We start from the raw sequence: 12,305 nt of genomic DNA on the forward strand, positions 1-12,305 counted from the left end.
ATCTCTAGACTTGTTTGTAGTTTATGCGGGCCTCAACAGGTATAGCCATGCAATGGAGCTGCTGCAGAAGGGGAATGTAATGGCTGTGCTGTCTGCATGAAGCGCCTAAGGATCAGTCTCGCGGCACAGTTCTGGATATGCTGAACTGAGTTCTAGGCGGGAAGACCTGACAAAAATGAGTTGCAGTAATCTAGGTGTGACAGAACGAATGATGTAACTTGCGTTTTGGTGGCTTCGGTTGACAGAACTTGACTCGAGTGGCGAATTGAGCTAATGCGTCCGAGTTCCAGTTGAAAGGTTGTTTTGCAGATGTGGTTGATTTGTGTTTTCATGCTAAGTTCTTTATTAATGTAAACACCGAGATTTTTTACTTTATCTGAAAAAACTATTGTAGCGTCGCAGGTGAGCAAGGAGTTGGACGATTGGGTGACTGTTTTGTGTGATGTTTGATTGATAAGCGCAGCGGCATGGCTTCTGTTTTGTCGTGGCCGTTGAGTTGCAGTTTGTTTTCACACATCCAGTCTTTAATATCCTCAACACATGTCTGGATGCGGTATTTTGCTGTATCAATTTCAGTTTCCTTGCCAGAACTTCTGAGTTGTGTGTCGTCAGTGAAGAGTTGATGTGGACAGGAGTGATTGGAGTGTATTTGTGACAGTGGCTGTGTGTACAGGACAAAAGGTATGGGCCCGAGAACTGAGCCCTGAGGGCCGGACCCCGAACTCGAGCTTGACAGGCTTGGAGGTCGTGTGGTTAACTGTAGCAGAGAGACTTCTATCAGACAGGTAGGACGAAAACCAACTAAGGGCCTTCCCTGTGATGCCGAAATCATGTCACGATTAACAAGAATTTCATGATGAATGGTATTGAATGCCGCCGAGAGGTCGAGCAGGGTCAGTTGATTTTGTTGAGATGCAATGAGGTCATTTAACCTTTACTGTGCTTTGTGGGTCGTGGACGACCCAGAGCCTCACAAAATCGTCTTTATCTCTGAAACTATTTGGAGTGTTTACCGTTTAGACTTAAATTCATGTAGTCTCCAATCACGTCCATACGACCTTCCCATTGCCCAACTTTTGAAAGATTATCTTTGTTAACAAACAAATACACGATGACGTAATTTGAACTACACAGTCCGGATGATGTGGGTCGTGAACGACCCATATGGAATAACGTAAGGAATTTTACCTTGTTTGTTCTTATTCGGATGGCGTGGGCCGTGTACGACCCATACTTTGTAAAGAAGGTTACAAAACGTTTATCCCTATTCGGATGGCGTGGGTCGTGTACGACCCATACTTTTTATGTTGAATCCTTCTTTGGAAAGTATGGGTCGTTCACAACCAACATCATCCGGACTGTGTAGTCCGAAGTGAGATCCGGTGAAGGTTAAGATTTGGACCAACGCAGTTTCAGTGCTATGACCGGCACGGTAAGCAGACTGATATTTATTTTCAAGGTTGTTGACTGCAAGGTGATCCAGCAGCTGTGCAAGTACTATATGCGCTTAAGGCGTCCGCCCCGTGATCGGGAGGTCGTTGGTTCGAACCCCGGCCGGGTCATACCTAAGACTTTAAAATTGGCAATCTAGTGGCTGCTCTGCCTGGCGTCTGGCATTATGGGGTTAGTGCTAGGACTGGTTGGTCCGGTGTCAGAATAATGTGACTGGGTGAGACATGAAGCCTGTGCTGCGACTTCTGTCTTGTGTGTCGCGCACGTTAAATGTCAAAGCAGCACCGCCCTGATATGGCTCTTCGTGGTCGGCTGGGCGTTAAGCAAACAAACAAACAAACTATATGCGCTCGAGGAGCTTTGACAAGAAAAGCAGGTTGAGACTGGCCGAGAGCTGGTTTGGGTCCAAGTTGGCTTTTTTAAGCAGCGGTTTGACAAGGGCTGTCTTAAATTCTGACGGAAAAACGCCAGACTTCAAACTGCTTTTCAGAATAGAACTAATGGTGGGGACAAGAAGAGCAGAGATGTAGGCATTGGGTCAAGGTCACATGTTTTGGGAGACAAACTCCTAAGAGCTTTCAGGACTTCTGCATCTGTCACAAGTGAGAAATCTGTGAGTGGTTTTGTTATGGCAGGTGGTGATGTGTGAATGTGACGGAAAGGTTCCTTGTCTAACTTTTCTCTTGGCCGAATTTTGTTAGAAAAGAAAAGAGAGAAAGCGTCAGGCAGCTCAGAGGCAGGAAAATCTGAAGGCAGGGGTGAAGTGTTAGATTTACCAAGGAGGGAGTTGGTGACGGAAAACAGTTCCTTGTGAGTCTGGCTTTGGTTTACTTTGGAACAGAAATAACTTTGTTTGGCTTGAAGAGCAAGAGCTAGAACATTCATGTCGTCTTTTTTTTGTTCATACATTTTCTTGTGGACTGTCAGTCCAGTCTTCCTCCAGGCTTGCTCTGCCTGACGAGGAGCGCGTTTAGCCAGGTGGAGTTCTGGAATGATCCATTGGCTCAGTTTTCTGTTTGAATGAACCTGCTTACATGTTTCTGGTCATGTGCACTCATGTTGGGGTCAATCAAGAAAATCTAGATTCCCAAATTCAAACCTTGAAGAAGACCTTTATGAAAGGATGCCTTCACTGAACAAAAAAAAGAAGAAAAGAGGTTATAAACAGAAAAAAGAAATGAAGAGAGAGAGATAGAACGAAAGGAAAAAAGAAACAAAGAAGAAAAGAAACAAACAGACACACACAAACATTCTTATTATACATATAAGCTTCAATGCATGCAACAAAACAGGATTTTCTCTGTATACTTTATTAGTTTAATAAGAAATATCTGAGGAGAAAGTAATCCTTATCAAAACTCCCCTTGCAAAGTCAGTCTGTTGGCAAGTGTTTGACAAAACCTGGCATATACAGAATCTTCAACATTATATCAGTTACAGTCACCATTATATCAGTTACAGTCAACAATATATCAGTTACAGTCACCCAGCAACAACTCAAAAGGTCTTGCACACAAACAAACTTTGGAGTGAAAAAAACAGTAAGCCGAGGATAAAAATGAAAATTTGTAATTAACACTTTCAGTTAAACATCGCTCAGGGTGAGTGTGCATGAGTAATGACACAGAATACGTTAACCTTCACCGTGCTTCGTGGGTCCTGGACGACCCCTTTTTTTAAATTTACGTTGAATCCTTTTCTGGAAAGTATGGGTCGTACACGACCCACATCATCCGGACTGTGTAGTCCGAAGCGTGATCCGGTGCAGGTTAAATACATCTACTTACTTTCACGTGATATTGGTAACCCCAGGTTTTGGCGCTAGTAAACCGTCATGCATAGGTTATATATATTTTTATCTGGAGATTGCCCCTCGGACCGTGGGTTTTACGGGAGTTCTTAGCTGTTTGCGGTATGAGCCATTTGGAAACCTGTCTGCGCGGCTTGGTCCGACCATAGATGTGTATTGACGGGATCGCCAACTCGTTGCGCGCGCTCACCAAGTAGCGGAAAGCGGAAAAGACGATTTTGACAGTAACTTTACTTCCGGTGCAGTCTTTCAACACATGGAGAAGAAGGAGAATTTCGAAGGGGAGGTGGAGTTTGTGGCTGAGGTATGTGAAAAGCAAACAAAGCAATACAAAAAGATCATTGCTGATGATTGAAATGAGTCATGTGAATCAACAATAAAGATTGATTGTGGACGGCACGTCATTATTTTTGTTTTTAACACTTGAAACGCGAGAGCATCTGACACACTGGTAAATCCGAAGCTGTGCACGCAAGCTGATCAGCAGATCGTTTTTCTGCAGATATCTCGCTCACATCGGCCACTATTTTAGCTCAGCGAACCGACAAATTTGCAACAGAACAATTTCTGAATGTTAGAAATTCGGCTGTAGATTTATAGATACCCTTTCTATTCCATTGTTGTTGTTTTTTCAGGGGGAAAGTACCGACATCTCAATCGCTGAAAAGATGACAGCATCACCACAAAAGAAACTGCAAGAATTGCCAAAAGTAAGTAAAAATATTGACAGATCTATGTAAAAGACTATGAAAATTTAGAACTGGAACAACAGATATTCAAGAAATAACCGATAAGTGATATATTATAACTGAACCATTGATTGATTTGAATACTACATCATGCATGGAAGTTAAAAATGGTGCAGGAACTGAAGTCAGATCAACACATCAAAAAGATCAGTGCAATATATTTGTTTTCTCTCCCCTCTAGCATAATTCTGTTTTGATATATGCTTGATGTCTTCTGTTGTTTTTAAATTCATTGTCACTTCTAAATTGCATAACGCTTGTTCTTTCTGCCTTTCACCGGAGCTCAGAGAGCTTGTCGACCTATTCTCCACCAAATCGTTCAACTTCAAACGTCTATCAACTGCCATTAATTAGCTATCATCCAGCTATTTGTATGGACAGTTAGACTTATTTCTCTAGAAATTTAGTTTTACTTAGGGTTTATTGTTCTGCTTTTTTTCAGACATACCGTCCCGCACCAGAATTGCCAGAGGTTGTTGCAACTACAACTTTGAAGAACTGTGTCGTGATGTACAGCAGCTTCCCGAGTCGTGGTGCCTCGCGAAGAACGAGGTGAACCAGGTGGTTAAGGTTGTTGTGCTGGAGCCTGGAGGCCAGCTTGGTTAAGGTTTGACTTTGACTTTGAGTCAGCATTTTCAGTGATTTTTCTACGCAGCTGATGGTGTTTGGATTTAAAGTGTAAAGGAAAAAGTCCCCCCCCCCCCCCCCCGAAGCAGCGTGCTGCAGTTTAGACTGGCTTGGCGACAGTGTTGAAGTGAGTGACAAGTAACATTTTCAGTAAATCGCTTTGTGTTACAATTATTCAACGCCAATTCTGAGCCAAGAGAATGATTTTTTCATTTCATTTGGAATGTTGTGTTTTATAGGTTAGGTGTGGAAATTTGGATTTGACTGTAAAGCTCTTTAGCAGAGAATGTAAATAAACTTGACCAAGAAATTATTGCGACAAATTTCAAACTCCCAAATTAAAGCATTGATTAATTCCGGTTAATTAATTAATTAGATTAAATGTCACAAGAATTTATGCTTTAATTTGGGTGCAACATGTTGAAACTTTGTTTGAGAATGTATCTACTTTATTGATTAAATATATGCATGTGTATAAATAGGAATATTTCTTGTGTCAAATTGTGTGAATTGAGACTGAGTGAGATAGTGAATGTTGGTACATTACAGGGCCGGACTAAGCAAAGAGGAGGGGGGGAGGTTGCCAATGGTGGTCCAGGGGGATGTTCCTCTGCCCCTTGTGGGGGTCAGGGGGCGACGCCCCCTTAAGCTGAAGGGTAGGTCATATTCTGAGATAGGAAAATGGTCGCTCCTTGCATGAAACGGCATAAAATAAACAATAATACATTTTTTTTAAATAAATGAGGTACATATTTAGGGGGGGGAGGGGGGTTGCGCAACCCCCATAACCCCCCCCCCCCTGGTAGCCCTAGTCTGGCCCTGCATTAATTGTCACTGTATGGTGTGTGTGTGTGTCACTGTGACCAAAGATACATATGCTCTTTTTGAGTTCATACAACTTCCAATTCCATTCAAACGTTAACAAAGTGTTGCTTTCTTTCTTTCTTTATTTGGTGTTTAACGTCGTTTTCAACCATTCAAGGTTATAACAAAGTGTTGCTGGTATGCGACTGAACATGTTCTATTAGGAAAGCAAAGCAAATTCCAGTGTACATAGTGGTCAACATAAAAACAATCAGACGCATCGATGCAAGACATTTATCAAGTGGCTGACAATTGATTTTGAAATGAAAACTGTTTGCAAAATATCTCGCTGTCAAAATTATATCTTGAACAAGTACACAAAGGAATTAGGTTTGAACCATAGCAAAATGAATATGTTTCAAATGTTCATGTTGCAGACTTAAATTTACATGGACTCATGAAAATACAGAACAGGCACTGAACAAGCCATGTGATACAATACTGAACCAAATACTGAAATAGGAAGAGAAGTACATTTTAACGACAGCAGATTTTAACACCAAAAATCGACACCTAAGACAACAATCAAGAAGTTCAAATTCAATGTACATGCACTTGATCAGATAGGATAGTTTGTACTGCATGAAGAAAGATCATACACAACACACTACAGAGATCCTTCCTGATTGTTCTCAACATTGTATGTTTTCAGCTTTTTCCTCAAACTCCTTTCTTTCCATGTGCATTTCATTTTGTCCAACATTGTATGTTTTCAGCTTTTTCCTCAGTCTTTTCTTTCCATGTACATTTCATTTTGTCCATCATTGTCTTCAGTTTGTGGTGGAGTCTTATTTAAAAAAAAACAGAACATTTTGCAAAGTGTCTTCTTGAACAGCTTGTGAAAGATCAAATGAATACAAAGTGTCATAAAAACACACCGGAACAGCATCACTGTTCCTGCATGGTTCAATAAAGTCATATGCTTTTGCCTGTGTGTTGATGCACAGGTTTCACAGAAAATATGTTCCATGGACATCAAATCACCAAAGGGAAGTAATCGCTCTTTAGGCCAAAAAAAATAATAGGTGTGGTTACGGTAACATAGCCCAAAAAAATAGGGTAGGAAGGTAGGCAATCACTTTTTTTTTCTAATGTGTACAAATTAAACCTACTTGCCAGGGAAATAAGTGTGCGACTCCGGCGCTTTCGCTTTCATTGCGTTTTCTGCACACGTTTTGTTGGGTTGTTTTGGGGTTTTTTTGTTGACAAATGTAATAAAAAGTTATAGGGTCGGCCCCTAAAAATAGGGTAGGTCGGGTTACCGTAACCACACCTATTTTTTTTTAGGCCTTATGCATACGACATGTGTAATAGATTAAGCGAGAGTTGTACGGAACCTTTTCTCCTGGCACGAGAGGATGAAAGTCGCTTGTATATTTCAATGCTTGTTATTCTCTCAGGTGCCAGGAGAAAAGGTTTTGTACAACTCTCGCTTACTCTATTACACAGTCATGTCGTATGAATAAAGAGCAATTACTTCCCTTTGGTTATTTGATATCATCAACGCTTTGCCTCATTCTGTTTAAGATTTCTGCTTTGTGTTGCATGGACAGACACATCTGCAATACATTGGGCTTGACAAAGGTCAGTTTGCCCTTGTTCAGCATGCTTGTCATGTCAGGGGTGGTTTCACTCTCTTCACTGTAGAATTCAGGTGCGCAAGTCAGGGCTTCCAAACACTGCAATTTCTCATCTCTGTACGCACTCTTTTGGAGACACCAAACTCTCTGTTTTAGCTTTTTGGCAACACATACTCCAACATACTTTGCATTGTACTCTTCATCCTCTTTGATTTCTAATGCACTTACTGGTTCCCTAGTTTTTCTTCATAGGCCTTTAAGACACCAACAGTATAAACATGTTCAAGGCAATCCAGGCTGAAACTGCAGGGGATACTGTCAACTCAGTAATGCCTGAATGCTGGGTTGAAAAAGCAGAGTAGTACCTGGCCCACGCCTTCTCCTTGGCAGCATTCCCAACCTTGCCTCAGGGAACTAGGCAGTCATGAAGAAGCAGAAGTTTCTCTTCCAGATCTGCACCTAAAACACAGAAAATAAAATATTATAATTAAAACAACACACAAATATAGCAGAAATCAACCCAAGAGTGAAACTGAAGATGTAGATGCATGCACACAATCAAAACCAACAACACACGACAACAACCCAAAACTACACTTTACATGAATGGATGTGAACATATTAAATTTTGTATTCCATTTGTCGTTATAGAACGTGTTGACAAACCACTTTCATGAATCCTTATCATGTCTTACAACTATGACATGTGCTATTAATGATCCTAAAAAACATGAAATATTGTAGTGGCAGGCATGTACCTAAAATATTTGTAAACAGTAGCCTCTCTGTGCAACAAAGCAGTATTTTTGCTCGAAAACTATGAATGAAAATGATCTTTCAGGTACTGGGACTTTGCAAGCTGATTTTTTTTATACCGCCTTACTCAAAAACTTACTTTTCAATTACTGAATTGGTCGACGAGCCCTCTGAGCTCCGGTGAAAGGCAGTTGTCATTCTTGATAGATGCACAAGCGTTCTGCAATAAAGCATGCAATTTAGAAGTGACAATGAATTTTAAAACAACAGAAGACATCAAGCATATATCAAAACAGAATTATGCTGGAGGGGAAAGAAAACAAATATATTGCACTAATCTTTTTGATGTATTGATCTGACTTCAGTTCCTGCACCATTTTTAACTTCCATGCATGATGTACATTCAAATCAATCAATGGTTCAGTTATATATCACTTATCGGTTATTTATTGAATATCTGTTGTTCCAGTTCTAAATTTTCATAGTCTTTTACATAGATCTGTCAATATTTTTACTTACTTTTGGCAATTCTTGCAGTTTCTTTTGTGGTGATGCTGTCATCTTTTCAGCGATTGAGATGTCGGTACTTTCCCCCTGAAAAAACAACAACCATGGAATAGAAAGGGTATCTATAAATCTACAGCCGAATTTCTAACATTCAGAAATTGTTCTGCTGCAAATTTGTCGGTTCGCTGAGCTAAAATAGTGGCCGATGTGAGCGAGAATTCTGCAGAAAAACGATCTGCTGATCAGCTTGAGTGCACAGCTTCGGATTTACCAGTGTGTCAGATGCTCTCGCGTTTCAAGTGTTAAAAACAAAAATAATGACGTGCCGTCCACAATCAATCTTTATTGTTGATTCACATGACTCATTTCAATCATCAGCAATGATCTTTTTGTGTTGCTTTGTTTGCTTTTCACATACCTCAGCCACAAACTCCACCTCCCCTTCGAAATTCTCCTTCTTCTCCATGTGTTGAAAGACTGCACCGGAAGTAAAGTTACTGTCAAAACCTCTCGCAGCCGCAGACGGGAGTTCGAAACAGAGCCAGCGTTGGCGCGCGCGCAGAGTTGGCGATCCTGTCAAGGGATATCTATGGTCCGACTAAAACGCCTCACTGTCTTAAAGCAGTAAAAGGAACAGAGTGGCTCGAGAACCGACAGTCACAGGTTTCTCACAAGATGGACATTCCTATTCCTAGTTTTCCCTAATAGGAAGCTGTTCTTAGCTCAGTGGTTAATAAATTGTGTTATTGTTGTTTGGGTCGTGGGTTGGAGCCCTGCCATTTTTTAGGTTTAAAAAGACTGGTTTAAACAGAACAAACACACACTCAAAACGACGTACTTTGCCGTAACCTGACCCTGGGGCCCGGAGCCAAATCGCCGACCGGATTTTTGAGTGGGCGTGGTTTGCAGCGAGAGTTATCTTTTCCTAGCTTGCCCCATGCAGGTTTAAAAAGACTGGATTAAACAGAACAAACACACACATTGTTACAGGGTCGCCTCGAAAGAATTTCAAACAGAATATGAGGCAGAGCGATGTTAAGATATCAAATAACCAAAGGGAAGTAATCGCTCTTAATGCATACGACATGTGTAATAGAGTAAGCGAGAGTTGTACGGAACCTTTTCTCCTGGCACCTGAGAGAATAACAAGCATCACTTCCCTTTGGTTATTTAATATCTTAACATTCTGTTTGAAATTCTAACTGATACTTTCGAGGCGACCCTGTAACAATGTGTGTGTTTCTGTGTTTGTTCTGTTTAAACTGACCAGTCTTGATCTAAGGACTAAGTCCGGTCGAGAATAAAAGCTGGTTCTTGTATATGACTGTGTACGTAGGTGTTAGTTGGAGTGCCTTGGAGAATGATGAGCATATGAGCTTGCGGTGATCCTTTTTTGAGGATGAAAGTCGCTTGTTCATTTCAATGCTTGTTATTCTCTCAGGTGCCAGGAGAAAAGGTTCCGTACAACTCTCGCTTACTCTATTACACATGTCGTATGCATTAAGAGCGATTACTTCCCTTTGGTTATTTGATAAACTAAACTGAGATAGTGTAGCAGGTTCGAACGAAAGGATGGACAGATCATCATCTGATGATGACAGACGAGATGTGTTTGGGACTCGGTCACAGGACTATCACTGTGGACTCATACAAGCCTTTCTCTCCTTCCCGTCAACAAATATTGCACAACGACACCGACTGGTATGGCGATTTGTATTCCTGCCTTTATCTTACACGCTTATACTGCTGACAGTTCACCTTGTCACACATGCATACATCGTCTCTTCTGTATGTGTCAACATGTGTTGCTTCAAAGTACTGGACAGTGCGAAATTAGCATCACACAATGTACATGCATGTTTTTTTAATCTCCTGGGCCCGTATGCTTATGGGGGAAGTTCGCGACAACTCCCGAAGTTTTGAGTGACATCGGAAGTACTTGCCTCACTTTCGTATGCATGGGCCGGAAAAAGGGTTTACCTCGAAGCAAAGCGAGGAAGTAACTCAGGGTATTTTGCAACTACTTCTAACGTTTTGAGTGACATCGGAAGTACATCCTCACTTTCGCATGCATGGGACGAAAAAAGAGTTTACTTTGGAAGCTAACGAGGAAGTAAATGAGGGTAAATGTACTACAGCCAGACCCAGTAGTAAACACGCTACTTCCACAGTTTCTCAGTGCAAAAAGGCAGGGCTTTTCTTCAGTTTTTCATGTCAAACCGAGCTGACGCTCCAAAAGAGAGAAAATAGAGGGAAAAGTCGTATCTTCTGCATGCATTTCGTGCAAATTTCCCTGAATACAAACCTGAGTTGCCAGCTTTGACTTTTGTTTGTTGATCTGGGTCATTGGCCACCACTCTTTCATTCCCGCTTATACGAGGGGGTTACTGTGTTTCTATGAAAATGGGCGTCGTTGTGTGCATGTTTGAGTGTGTGTGTGTGTGTGTTTGTGTGTGTGTGTGTGTGTGTTTGTGTGCGTGCGTGCGTGTGTTTGTGTGCGTGTGTGTGTGTTCGAGTGTTGAAGTGTAAGTTTCTGCTATTGTTTTTGTCATTGCTTTATCTGTGTGTGTGTGTGTGTGTGTGTGTGTGTGTGTGTGTGTGTGTGTGTGTGTGTGTATTTGTGCGAGTGCCTGTCTGCCTGTGTGTGCGTGCGTGCGGGTATAATTGTGCGTCTGTTCCTTCATACGTTTGTTTGCGTGTTCGCGCGTGCCGTGTGTGTGTGTGTGTGTGTGTGTGTGTGTGTGTGTGTTTGTGTGTGTGTTTGTGTGTGTGTGTTTTCGATGTTATGTGTGTGTTCGACGGTGTGTGTGTGTTCGACGGTGTGTGTGTGTTCGACGGTGTGTGTGTGTTCGACGGTGTGTGTGTGTGTGTGTGTGTATGTGTGTGTGTTCGACGTTATGTGTGTGTTCGACGGTGTGTGTGTGTGTGTGTGTGTGTGTGTGTGTGTGTACCCACTCCCCACACTATGATGAGCTGACTATATTTGCGCCTTGATATTTTATTCATGTTCTTACGTTTTATGCTGTTTATTGTGATTCACCACACCCGAGTTTATCGTAATTGAGATAATAAAGTGTTCTATGTCTATGTATTATGTCTAATACACATGCACACACGCACGTAGGCAACAAAAATCCAATCTTGACTTTGAACTTTATATAAACATACATCCTCTTCACAATTAACGAGGACAAACGTAATTTACAAACACCTAAGTACAACAATTTTTCTGTTTTAAAAATTCGGACACACATTTTCTCAAATAATATGAAATTCGCTGAACTTATCTTCTTTTCACTACACCTTATATCTTGATTCCCCAAAAATGGAGTTCTGCCTTTTTAAATTTACCAGTAACACAAACATTCGCTCTGACCAAACCGTATTTTTGTCCAGCAGTTTTACCGATACACAATCATTAAAAAAACACTACAAAAAGAGTTTTAAGTTAACCGACTTCGCTACCACATAAACAACCTTTTTTTATTGTCCCCAACATTCTGGTCAACGAAATCATTATTATAGACAGTCATTCTATTTAAGGACAATCATCACAGCTTTCGTTCAACCAGTTAAAAACAACAATTATAGTAAAAGGTACAGCGCGATCAACGTTTGCCCATTTACGAACTCGCGATGAGATTTGTTTCTTCTGGTCACCAAGCCTACCGTTTACAAACGCATGCGCACTAATTGGGATTCCCCCAATTTTCTCGACCTTGACCTCAGAACTCTCGAAGCCACTACTTCGGCGTTCAATTTAGCTCGTGCATACCGAGTAGCTGGCAACTTTGCTTTCGAAGTTCCCACTTCCAATGTCAAGGGCCTCTCGCTTGACATAATTATACGACGATATCGCATCTCAAGGGTCCTTACCCATCCAAAAGAAACCTCCAGCGCATACTACAATTGCAGGACATTCCGTTTTTAAAGGCAGCTCATTGGGAAATGATCTCAGAC

General features: G+C 41.3%; 1 long non-coding RNA gene across 2 annotated transcripts; it reads right to left on the reverse strand.

Annotated features, from left to right (window-relative positions):
* Positions 1–6,723: 6,723 nt before the first annotated feature.
* Positions 6,724–8,942, reverse strand: LOC138976795 (uncharacterized). Of its 2 annotated transcripts, XR_011459154.1 has the most exons (4): positions 8,764–8,942; positions 8,358–8,432; positions 7,978–8,058; positions 6,724–7,541 (listed from the first exon to the last, which is right to left on the reverse strand). It is a non-coding gene; the product is annotated as an uncharacterized lncRNA (long non-coding RNA). The 2 variants fall into 2 exon arrangements; XR_011459153.1 differs by having other exon boundaries at positions 6,729–7,541; positions 8,358–8,942.
* Between the last annotated feature and the right edge of the window lie 3,363 nt (positions 8,943–12,305).

This window comes from Littorina saxatilis, linkage group LG9 (assembly GCF_037325665.1).
Source record: "Littorina saxatilis isolate snail1 linkage group LG9, US_GU_Lsax_2.0, whole genome shotgun sequence".
NCBI classification, from domain to species: domain Eukaryota; kingdom Metazoa; phylum Mollusca; class Gastropoda; order Littorinimorpha; family Littorinidae; genus Littorina; species Littorina saxatilis.